This window comes from Ambystoma mexicanum, chromosome 1p, assembly GCF_040938575.1.
Source record: "Ambystoma mexicanum isolate Mex_15411 chromosome 1p, UKY_AmexF1_1, whole genome shotgun sequence".
In the NCBI taxonomy this organism is placed as follows: domain Eukaryota; kingdom Metazoa; phylum Chordata; class Amphibia; order Caudata; family Ambystomatidae; genus Ambystoma; species Ambystoma mexicanum.
This window is the reverse complement of record NC_090921.1, coordinates 1,215,227,616-1,215,240,477: the sequence shown is the minus strand read 5'-3', so window position 1 is coordinate 1,215,240,477 and position 12,862 is coordinate 1,215,227,616.

The following is a 12,862-nucleotide window of genomic DNA, read 5'->3' as shown; positions in this document are numbered from 1 at the left end:
TCCAATTTTGTATAGATTTGTGCATTCTTTACTTGATCAAGTAGTTTGGGAATAAGCGTCAGGGGGTACCAATTTTTCACGGTGATCTGGTTTAATGCCCTATAATCTATACAAGTTCTGAGGTCCCCTTCCTTCTTTGGCATGAAGAAGAGCGCTGAAGAAGCGGGGGACTTGGACGGACGAATGAACCCATTAGCTAAATACCGGTCTAGGTCCTTTCTTAGGTGCTGATTTTCTTGCTCAGTCAGAGCGTAGATTCTGCTGCAGGGAATTTGTGCTCCGGGGACCAGATTGATTTGGCAGTCATAGGTTCTGTGGGGTGGTAGGTTATTAGCTTGTTCCTTTTGGAACATGTCCAGAAAATCTTGATATTCGGAAAGTAATGAACCAACAGTTCCTAGGATGGATTTTCCTTCGAGCTGTAGTATCCTCCCATCCCTGTGGTAACAACGTTTTGCACATTCCTGAGGGAAGGTCAACTTCCTGGCCAGTCGATCTTTGGGTTATGGGTTTCAAGCCACGGCATTCCAAGGATCATTTGGAACTGGGGGGCCCCTATAAGGTCAAACGAAATGCTTTTCTGGTGACCATCCTGACATGTCAGCATTACCTTATCAGTGTGTTGAGTTATTGGCCCCAAAGACAGCTGTGAGCCATCCACGGCAGTGACATTTTCGTAGTGTGTTTTTAACTGAAGTGGAAGGCCTATCCGAGTGGCCAAATCCTGATCGATATAATTCCCCACCGCACCGCTATCAATGTAGGCTCCCAGGGCATGGGCTCTTGATGGTTGTTGGTGGTGGGTTAGAAGCACCGGGATGACTGGGTGGGAGGTCTGTTCAACTTTCTTGATTCTGATAGACAAGTGGACCCCTACACTTGCCGGGCGTCTGAGTTTTCCGACTTCTGTTCCTTTGCTTCGGTTTCATTGTCCACGCCCCTTACCACTTTCTTGGGGGGTTTAACAGGGTAATCACGCAGGAAGTGTCCAGCCTTTCCTCAATATAAACAAAGCTGCTGTTGTCTCCTCTTTTCTCCCTCAGCCTTGGAAATGGGAGCTCGCAATCCCCCGATTTGCATAGGTTCAGTAGCTTCATGAGCCTTGGTTTGACTGTCCCGTGGTCTCAGGTAAACTGACCTCCCTTCTGCCCTTGTGTGATCCATTTTTTGATCTTGTAGATGATGGTCCAGTTGTACAGTTAGGTTAATATACTCTGCACAAACCTTGGGTGGATTGACCACTTGAGCTAGCACATCTTTTAACTCACCCTGTAGTCCTCAGTGAAATAGTGTGGTTCTTTTCTTTCCGGCCAATTAGTCTGTGCAATGAGGCGGTTGAAGGTTGCAATATAAGTCAATAAGTCATGATTCCCTTGTCTAAGAGAAAGTAATTTGTTGTCTAATGCTTGTCCTTGGGTGTGCCTTGAAAACAGTTTTTCCAACTCCCTTTGGAACTCCCCAAACTTTTGAAGTATTGGATCATCCTGGTATACTAATGGGATGGACCATTCGGCTGCACAACCTCACAAATAAGAAAGTACAAAAGACACCCTTGCGCTGTCATTATGGAAGGCTCCTGGTCGACACAAGAAGTGGAGGCGGCACTGGTTCATGAATAAAGTGTATTTGCTTGGGTCGCCGAAGAAACGTTCTGGAAGAGCCAAGGGGAACCGCCCCCGGGAGTACTACTTGCACTGGAGGTGATGGCTGGCGCAACGGGGTTGGTGTGATCCCAGGTAACGGAGTTTGTCCTGCGTGTGCTTGGTGCATTTGCCTTGCTCTTGGGCTACTATGAGGTCTCTCCTCAAGGAATTAGTCTCTTGTCTTGAGGCATGCACTTCTGCCCGCAGCTCCCCAGTAGTTGGGCTAACTGGTCTGTTTCAGAGGTTTCCATTACGCCCAGGCAGAGATTTGGAGAGGCTTTGCATTCTGTTACGCTCACCTGGTCTCTGGGGGGGGCGTTGGGGCACGGTTGGAGCCCTTCCTCAACTTGGCTCCCCTGTATTGGCTGTCTTCCCCAGCTGCTGCAGAGTATGTTGCTCTGGATGCTGGTATTTCCCCTGGGAGAGGAAAAGTGGTAATGAAGATGGCGCGGATGTATTACAAACTCTCTCACCCCTTTCGTGCCAAAACGGAGTGCGCAAGAGTCTTCCCATGCAAGCTCACCTGTTATTTTGTTAATGCTGGGCTCTCCATCATGCTTCCTTCAGCAGGGGCGCGTTGAATGGGCCTAGTTGCTTCACTGACCTGCAAAGTTGTGACCCAGACCAGCTGTGACCAATCCACTTGGAGGGTGAGTCTTGGGTTATAGTTATTGTTCGTTTTTCAATAATGTCTTTAACAATGAGTCTTGATTTGATGGTAAGTAATAACGATTTCTTGTAATGTCTCTACTCTTCTCTAGGTGTGAAGATGATATATTGGAAGCGTGGAGCGGTACCTGGGATTCCCCTAAGGATGATGGACTCTCAAGGTCAACAGGTAGGTGGCCGTTATGATGGAAGTCAAGACTCAGGTATAATGCGGCCAAGAGTTCGTTATTATGAGGTTCTAACCTGTTGTGTTCTTTTCCCCTTGTAGGAGCGGTCCAACGGCGTGAAGCAGAGTCCGGATGCTTGAAGACATTTCAGCGGCTCCGGAGGAAGATATTGCGTTGAAGCGGAGAAGAAGCAAAGACTCCCGCGTCGCTGGAAGCCCGAATCGGGTGAGACAAGGCACCGACTCCGATGGAATGCAGGTAGGGTGCGCTCACAGCGATAGAGTGGCTGGGCTCAGTTAAGCGCATCATCAGCGATGGAGCGGCTGGAATCAGGTAAGCGCGCCTTCTGCGATGGAGCGGATGGAATCAGGTAAGCGCGCCTTCAGCGATGGAGCGGCTGGAATCAGGTAGGTGCGACTTCAGCGATGTAGCAGCTGGAATCAGGTAAGTGCGCCTTCTGTGATGGAGTGGCTGGAATTGGGTACGTGCGCCTTCAGCGATGGAGCGGCTGGAATCAGGTAGGTGCATCTTCAGCAATGGAGCGGCTGGGATCAGTTAGGTGAGGTGATATTCAAAGGATGGAGTACCGGAAATCAAATTGAAGAACAGCAGTAAGCGTCACGCTGCTAAGCAAGGGCATGTGGTTGGGCTGGCCTTATATAGGCTGGCTCCGGCACCTCGCTTTAGCCACACCTTGTGGCTCCACCTTGCCCCGTCGAAGGACTCCAGCACGTGCCTCCAAATGCTGTTCTATGGCCACGCCCTGCCCTGATGCACATGCCTTAGGCACAGAGTGTGCAAAGCACACATTTCCATGAGCCTGGTGCCAAAGGGTGATGAAGGCCTGGACCCTTAACCTAAGGCCATGACACTCTCATCTCTGACTGTCTGTCTGCTATCCAGGAGTGGTGTTCCACCAATGACCTCTGCCTTAATGCCAGTAAGACTGAGATTCTCCTTGTCGGCACACCCACTCCCTCCTTTCCTGTAGTTCTCTGGCTGGCCTCTCTTGATCCTCTTCCTGCTCCCACCTGCAACGCTAAAAACCTTGCGGTCATCTTCGACTCCACACTCTCTTTTTCTCCTCAAATCTCTGACGTCTCTAAGAAGTCACACTACCAACTGCACCTCCTCAGAGGTATTCTTCCTTTCCTCTCCTTCCCCCAGAAGCTTGCTGCCTCCAGAGCTCTGGTTATCTCTAGGCTGGACAACTGCAACAGCCTCTTTCTAAATCTGCATTCTTCTACTCTACGCCCTCTGCAACTCATCCAGAACAGAACTGCGAGATTAGTCCTTGGCCTCAAACCCAGGGATCATATCTCTCCAGGACTGACATATGCCAGTGGATGCAAGTATTAAGTTCAAAACCCTCTGCATCGTCCACAAGTCCTTCTGGGGCCTCAATACCGTCAACTCTCTCTTCCTTACTATATTCCCTCTCGAGCTCTTCGCTCATCCGCCTCCAACTCCCTCATGGTCAGTCGCCTTCTCCAAGCAACACGTTGGTGATAGATCTCTCTCTTCTGCTGTGGCCTCCTTCTGGAACAGCCTCCCTGCCTCCCTGAAACTTGAGGAGAAACATCTTTGGTTCTGGAAGCACCTTAAAAACCTTCCTCTTTGCTTGTGCTTTCTCTCCCCTGCTGAAGTCCTGGCTGAGACTGCACTGGTTACCTTGCCACCCATCTGATCTCGGCCCGAGCCCTGCCAGTTGCATGAACTACCCTACCGGCAATCCCTGCACCTGGGGACTGTTTTCTGTATCCCTACAATCCCCCCCCACCAGCACTTATGTCTCCACTCACCCCGCACTGCCACCTGCTGGCCGTTCTTCTGTTTATCCTGTTATTTATTATACCATGTACTGCACTTCCCCTTCCCCTCCGCCTCCAGCACTTTTCTTTTCCCCCTTCACCTGCACTTGCGCGATATGAATGACACCTGGCCTAGTAAGATCGTTGTCTGTCTTCCCTCTGTTCCCCCTCCCTTGCCTCGTTGTGCCTTGAAACACTGTGCATAGGTGCGTTATAAATGCCATATCATATCATGTATTCCTGCATCCCTCTAATTCCCCACTGCAGGCTACATAAGCAACCAGTGCAAAAATTCCTTGCGAGCAGATGGTCACAACTCCAGGGTTCCTGGTCAGACAAAGTTACCATCACTTGAACTCTCACAAAAACACACAAAAATGGTGGACATGCCCCTACAACATCACAAAAGGTATACCTCTTATGGAACCTACCCTCTCACGATTGTGTCAGATGCCTCCCTAGCGGGGTGGAGAGCACATTTGGACAAGCATCAGGTCAAAGACCTTTGGACTCCAGAAGAATCCATCCTCCACATAAATGTGCTGGAACAGCGGGCAGTACATTGGGCTCTAAAATCCTTGCTCCCGCTAATCAAGAATACAGTGGTTCAAGTCCTCACGGACAACACAACCACAATGTTGTATCTGTGGAAACAAGGCAGAACACAGTCAAACACCCTGTCCCAAGAAGCACAGATCATTTGGCACTGGGCCATCCAGCACAAAATTCTGCTTCAAATCGTCCACCTTCCGGGGGTACAGAACAGGCAAGCAGACACCCTCAGCATAGATTTGTTGCAATCATATGAATGGCAACTGCACAACATCCAGATAGCCAAGGTTTTCTCGACATGGGGTCATCCTCCTCTTGACTTTTCGCCTAGCGCAACAACAAGCAGTGTGAGAGATTTGAGAGCAGGATCCCTCATCCCGACTCCCAAGGGGACGCATTCTCAGTTCCATGGACTGGGATGTTTGTGTAGGTGTTTCCCCATTCCCTCTCATCAGGAAAATGATACAAATGATACACAGATGTCACTGCAAAGTAATCCTGGTAGCACCATATTCTCCCAGGGAGTCCTGGTTCCCAGACCTCCTGCAGTTGGCAGCGGACAATCCAATCCATCTAGGATCTCACGCCAATCTCCTATCCCAGAACAACGGGATGATTCTTCAGCATGGCCCGGCCTCTCTAAAATTAACAGAGTGGCTCCTGTTCATGCCAAATTTGGCCACTTGAACATCCCTCAAGACTGTCAACATATTCTAGAAGCATCCAGGGCCCCTTCCACTAATGTCTCCTATAACCACAAATGGAAGAGGTTCTGCACATGGTGTGCACAACAGCCCAACCTGAATCCACTAGCCGTAAACCCGGAACAAGTTCTTCCTTTCCTGCTAAAATTGGCAAAAGAATGTCTAGCGATCTCTTGTATAAAGGTCCACTTATCAGAAATATCTAGATTCACAAGAGTAGGATCACCCCCTCTCTACAGCAAAAGGCTAATGAAACACTTCTTGAATGGGCTGTTTCGTACCTTTCTTCCGAAGAAAAAGATTCGACCAGTATAGAGCTTGAATCTGGTCCTAGCAGATCTTATGAAACCTCCCTTCGAACCTCTGTCTACAACACACATCAAGTTTGACACTTGAAAAGGGGCTTTCTTAATAGACATTACATCCTCTAGATGGGTTTCGGAACTACAAGCTTTAGTAGTAGATCCTCTGTACCTAAGGTTCGCTAAGGACCAAGTGATACTCTCCACCAATCCTCATTTAATTCCAAAAGTTCCATCAGAGTTTCACAAAAATGCAACCATAACTCTGCCTACATTTTTTCAATCTGCCACCTCACCAGCGGAGAAAGCTCTACACTCTTTGGACGTGAAAAGGGCATTGAAGTATTATCTGGACCGGCCAAAATCTTTTAGATCATCTAAACAACTTTTTGTCACCTTTGGCCCGTCCAACAAGGACAAATCCTTTTCAAAACAGGGCATTGCAATGTGGATTTCATCAAGAATCTCCTTCGGCCACTCGAAGGCCAACAGGCCTCTGCAAATTGCGGTTACAGCACATTCGACAAGGGCCACGGCAGCCTCTGTGGCTCTCTGGCCCAGAGTGCCCATCAGAGAGATTTGCCACATGGGCAGTGCCCCGCACTTTTACTAGGTACTACTGTTTACAACAACAGCAATCTGAGGAGGTGCAGATGAGCAGTCCTTCAATGGCTGTTCCAGTAAGTTAAGCCCTGCAGCTTCTGGTGTATTTCCTTGTTTACTTACGTTTGTATACCTTTAGCATACCTTTAGCATTAAAGCAGAAAATGGGAAAGTCTCTAATCTATGTTTGCCTGGATTATCTCCTCCTAGCATGTACACTGCTATAAAATCTATTCACAGCTTGTCAATCCATAAAAGATCCAATGCTGGAGAAGGGAGTAGTTTCTTACCTGTAACTCCATTTCTCCAGTGTTGGTATCTTTCATGGATGTTAGCTCCATGGCTGCCGCCAAACTGGCCTCCTTTATTGGGTTCCCTGAATGGGGAATTACCAGGCCATTCCGAGTTCGGAGGGTCTGGTAATTCCTCCCTCAGGGAACCCGGGCCCGGACCTTCCCCATTCCCATTTGAGCCCCCATAGGGCTCAATGGGAATGGGAGAGGGAGCTAATCGACCATTGTTAGCTCCCTCTTCCCCTCGCGGGACCCTGGTTTTACCAGGCGTCCTTACCAGGTCCCGCGAGGGGACCTTGTAATCGTGCAGAATGGTGTTAACGGGTCTGCATCCATTAGCGGAACCCGTTAACCCATTTCGCATGAGTCATAATGAGGCCCTCTGACTTTGATTCAGGGCAGACAGGAGAAAGGGGGCGGGGGGCAGAGTAGCCAGCAAAGGAGTACCAGTCCAGAAAATGATCATACAATCTTTGAATCTCCCAGTGCTTCCACATATCCTGTGCCCTGTTCCACTTTTTGCAGGCAAAGCACTCCAGAACTGAGATCAGGAGGGAAAACACTGATTACGCAGCCAGAATTGGGCCCTTTCAGGAGGCTATACCTAGACAAATCCACTGTGACAGATTGATTAAATAAGTGGGTGCATCCACCCTTTTAATTGAGTCATCTGTCGACTTTAAAAGAAGGATTAATATTGGACCTCAATCATTGTATAGTCTGCCCTGAGTCCTCTACAATAGATGTGAAGATAAAGCATTCATTAAGGGTGACTAGACACTTCCACCACCCATAACAGAGGATCACTTGGTGTGATCCGCTGTGTTGACAAGGCCAACCTGCTGCCTGAGCACTGGAAGTAGGATCTTGTTCACTGGCGGGAGAGCCCCTGAAAGTGCTTGTTAGAGACCTCCCTAGCTGGGGAGGGTTGGACGAGGACTAAATAGCTTTATGCCTGTATAACCTGTATAGGGTCCCCCTTTATCAACTTTGTCTTTTTCAAGCAGCAGCAGGCCACCTGGATCTACTTTAGACACTCACCACTTTTCAATATTAGCCAGCAAGTCACTGATACTGTGATCACCAGCTTGCATTTCAGCCGATTTGAAGCCAATCAACAATGAAGAAACACATTGCATCATTAGAGCACTTTGAACGGACTCGATCGCTTTAAGATTTGATCATGCCCTGCATGTTCTTCACCTGATTATAGCTGATCACTGGTGCAGGATTGGCACATTTCTGGTCTATTTTGATACAAATCAACTGTCTCATAGTACTTGATCAATTTGAAACAACTAACCCAACCATCTTAAGACCGACTACACCCATTGTAAAGGTTGTCTTGACGCAGAGACCACAAACTACATCTAAAGAGTATTTGAAGTGGCTCTGTCCACTTGGCCTGCCTTAAAGGGCCCTAGCGATATTTAAGACCCCAATTCTCAATGATAGTGTGACGCATTGTGAGTTCAGCGGTTATGGGAAAATGTGGTGGTTACGTAATTACCACCACCGTCACAGTTCTGCCAAATTACAGGCCATAGAAACTGACAGTGATTTGGCTGTAGGAATTATCACGTCTGGAAGCCGAGCCAATAAACCAGCAATAATTCTACCAGTCCTATATACACGGGTGGAATTAGCCCATGGAAGGTCAGAGGCAAAGCCACTGTGTTACAAGCTGCGATACGACCAAAATAGCACCAGAAGCCGGCGGTAATTCCACCAAAAACACAGTGCTTTTAAGCATCCAAGTGATAATAATGAGTGCACAGATGGCAATTATTTCTACCAAAAGTGTATTTTAGGCCATCCTTTTCACACACACTTCCAAGCCACAAGCAGACATGAATTATGGCATACACATCCTGCTACTCTTCATTGAGCTCCAGTGGCATGCAAGGCCATAGCATGGAAAAATACAGGATCCACAAAGGCAGAGGAGACTTGTGTTGTGGAGGTCGCCCATACCACTTATACGTTCTTCCCCCTGGTCACACACTGACTAACAACTGTATTGCCTGACCCGGCACACCATGGCAGATCTGCTGCACCTGATGGGGGCAGATATTCAGAGTGCCATCAGAACTGTCATGCCACCCCTGCTAAAGCTAGTGTCTGTCCACCCCTTCTGTGCCACAGACGCATTCAAAAACACTTTTGGGATGCTGAGTGGAATGTCCTGAACAACATTCTCTAAAGTGTTGGAGCAAGTTTTGGATGTGATGTGCTCATGAGGCATGCCCATTGCACATCTCACATTCCACCACCCAAGCCCATGTGCATGCTACAAAGGCTCGGTGCTATGGCATCGCCCAGTTACCCAATTTCATAGCAGCACTGAATTGTACATATGTGGCATTCATCACCATCACCCACTGTTCTGCCCAATTTCCAGGTTACACCCATGATGCCTTGGTCTTGAGGAACAGCACCATTCCAGCTTACATGAACACACATTGGGAGCAGCGTACCAGGCTTTTAGGTAAGTAGTCAACTGATAATGGATTGGAAGAGGAGCACACATGGAGACGAGAACAAATGTGACTAAACTACAAGTACCATAATGCCTAGTCCAAGATGCATGTAAAGGACTTGGCCTATTGCCCACCTTCTTCTGGGCACAGTGTGAACTGAGCAAACAATAAAGTTGGCTATCGTGTTATGCATGAAAGCAAGCACACAATTCCTTTCATCAATCAGGTGCGCTATCAAGTTCTACAAGCTGTTCCCATCCAATACACAGGCATATACCCACAAAAGGCCCAGGCCAATGGCCATAGTATCACTGTTATGGGTGATTCCCAAAAAGAAAAATAAACCCATGAGCGATGATACAGGATACACTGCACTCTTCTGCTTGGGCCTATTCAAAGACACAGTGCTTTGCCCCCAGCACTCACACCGCAGAACCCCCACCCAACCGATATAAGGAGTGTCATGTACAAAAACATTAACACAGAAAGGACCCTGGAATAAAAGTAATAGTAAGGAGTATCTTTGACAACCAATAGTCATGTTCAACACTGCCCTTTTTACCTGTTGTCATTGCCTCAGTCTCTCTGCAGTTACCGTGGTTGATGACACCTGTGAGGAACCCTGATACACTGCAGGAGGACCAGAATATGCAATGAGTGGACATTTTTTTATGCAGAAGGGATGGTTCATGAGCCTCAACATGACTGGTGGGGCACTCATGTACAGCCCAGTAACATAAAGAAAAATTGTCATATGCACAATGCTGCCTAACGTGTATATGGCACACAATTCCAGTGCCTCCAGATGAGACAACTCATTCCCTGGCTGTGAGGATGAGGGTGCAGATGACAACAGGGCACCTCTGGATAGAAGTGAAAGAAGAAAATATAGTTTGCCAAGACTTAATGGACAACTATTTTTGATTGCATGCATATGCACCTGTCACTGTGCTGTTATCTTTCACTAAATTTACCTGCATTGCTGAAATCAAATGACCATTTGAATCATTTAATGTATTCTTAAGTGATTTACTAAACACTTTCGCACCCCTCCCCAAACCCTTATCCCCAATACCCTATCCTATCCAAACCCTCATCTGAAACACCTTACCCTCCCTACACTCTCGTGGTTTGCAATCAGTCATGTGGAAGTGTCTGCTTCTTCCTTCTCTTGCCACTTTGTTGAGTTGGAGTGTCTGGGAAGAGGAATGTGCCAGAGAGTGTGAGTGGGAGGTGCTTCTCCACACTGCCCTATGGTTTTTGTGGTTTGCGCAACTGTCGGAATTGTGGCATTGGCCCCAGAGTTTGCTGCAGTGCTGCTCGCGGAGAGCAAAGCTCTCAGGGTTAAATTGATTAAATTTATGAATTAAGCTTAATATAAACAAAGTATTGTAAACCGAGAACAAATTGTCACATATGTTTAAAACAGAAACGATCAAGATCTAACTCATGGACTGTGCGATTGTGAGCAAGTTAACATTATATTAATATCTTGAATTTGTGGATAACCACTCCTTACTTGTGTATACGCTGCAGTTAATATTAGATTATGGAAGTACTCTTAGCACAACTAATATGTTTTTTGCTCTCAGATCTCTTTGCACACATTTTCATAAACCTAATTCTTGCAGGTGAGAGTTAAACACTAGTGACAATGGCCAAATATGAACTAAATAGGGATGAGGTCATTAACGAGCTCTTCGAACCAAGAGGCAGCACATGCAATGCTTTTAGAAATGCAATAGCTACACAACAAACTCTCGGATAGAAGTTTTGTAAAACTTGAAAAGTTATTTAAAAATAAATAAACATGTATTGTGAAAGGGACACAATGAGGAATCATCTGGAACAGTATAAAATATCAAGAGGCAGTCGAATTCTCAATTTTTAACAATATAGAAGCTTCTGGTATGGCAGATACATGAGAAGAGAATCTAAACCATTGATCTAAGCTTTTAGTAGAAAATGCAGACCAAGAAGGATGCTAGAATTGAGGCTCAAATAGACATACTTAATAAAGAAATGGAACAAATGGATACCCCAGAAATCACCAAATCAAAGAATTATGGGACCATGTATGACATATTAAAAACTCAAGAGGATGAAGAAAAATTAAGGGAATCGAGAACCTTCTTTCAGATGATGGGACTACAGATGGGGACAACAGAGAAAGTAGGGTTTTCAGCTGAAAAGTTGATTAAACCACTGAGATAAATTCAGGGGACGGTACACAAGCCTCATCCCCTGCCATTTCAGATGTTGAAACTGATCACAATAAACGGAGAGTTGTGGGGGGATAAACAGAGAACTAGGAGTCATGAAGCTGGCAATATAGTAACAGGAAATGAAGGACTTTTTACAACAAATGAAAACATAGGTAGGGGACCGAAAGAATGAATATTGTCAGGAACCTACACGAGAAATAACAAGAATTTGAGAGAAAGAGTGAAGACAGGAGGAAGGGTCAGACATAGTTGAAATGGAAGAATTAACAAGAATAAGAACAAGGTCAGGATATAAAAAACAGCAAAAGATAACAAAAGATAAGAAAGATAGGCGACTGTAACAGTTTTTTTTGGCACATTCCAGACTTATTCCACTACCAATGAATGTGGGGCACAATAAAAATGCTTTTTATCTTAAATCTATCTCGGGTTCTTTCTTGAGAAGGCCCCAACCCATCTCACACCCGCCGTAACAAACACCCTGGGCCTCATTACAACTCACCCGGTATGGAAACAACGGTGGCGGTAAACCCGCCGCCACTGTTGTTTCCATATCGGGTGATCACGACTCCTGCAGGCGGAGGTGTCAATCCCGCCAGGTCTGACCTGGCGGGTTTAACACCGCCAACCTGCAGGCGGACGAGGAAACACTGGCACCATCATGAGTTGATGCCGGTGTTTCCATGATCCCCATACCATTGAGTCCTATAGGACTCAATGGAATGGGGATTTACACCATTCCGCCTCTGGAATTTCAGGGTCCAAATGTTTGTAATGCCCCGGTAATTCCGGGAATCACAGTGGCAGAATGGTAAGACGAGTCTGGCCGGAAAAACCGGCAGGTTATCGCCGGACTCGTAATGAGGCCCCAGGTGTCGCAATGGACTATGAACCAGGCCGGAGTGTAACAATAAAATACTTATTAATTTTAGGATTCAATAAAAAAAATCAAGCACATGAAACAATATGGGCAGCAATCACCAATGTGGCAGCAATATAATGCAAAAATCCCACAATACAGTTAATTCAAACTTAGAACACAATATGCATAAACCTTTAATAGCAAAATAGAAGAGAAAGCATTTTTATAACCAACAGATGGCATTCAAGTTCAGCACTCCCCCTGCAACACTCACCCCCAAACTTCTGCTAACTAAATTCTTTTAGAATGGAAAGCAATGGCAAGGAGTCAGAATGAAGAGGGACAAATCAGATTTAGAATTCAGCCCACTACCCCAGAATGGTAGGCCAGACACGAAAATGAAAACCAGATTTATGAGCAAAATGGTATAATCGGATTTTACTTATTACTTGTGCAGCAGATTACAATTGCAGTGGGATAGGACAGAAATGCATGTGGCTACACTTAAGAGAAAAGGAAGCTTGCAGACTACTGAGCAGGACACCGAAGCA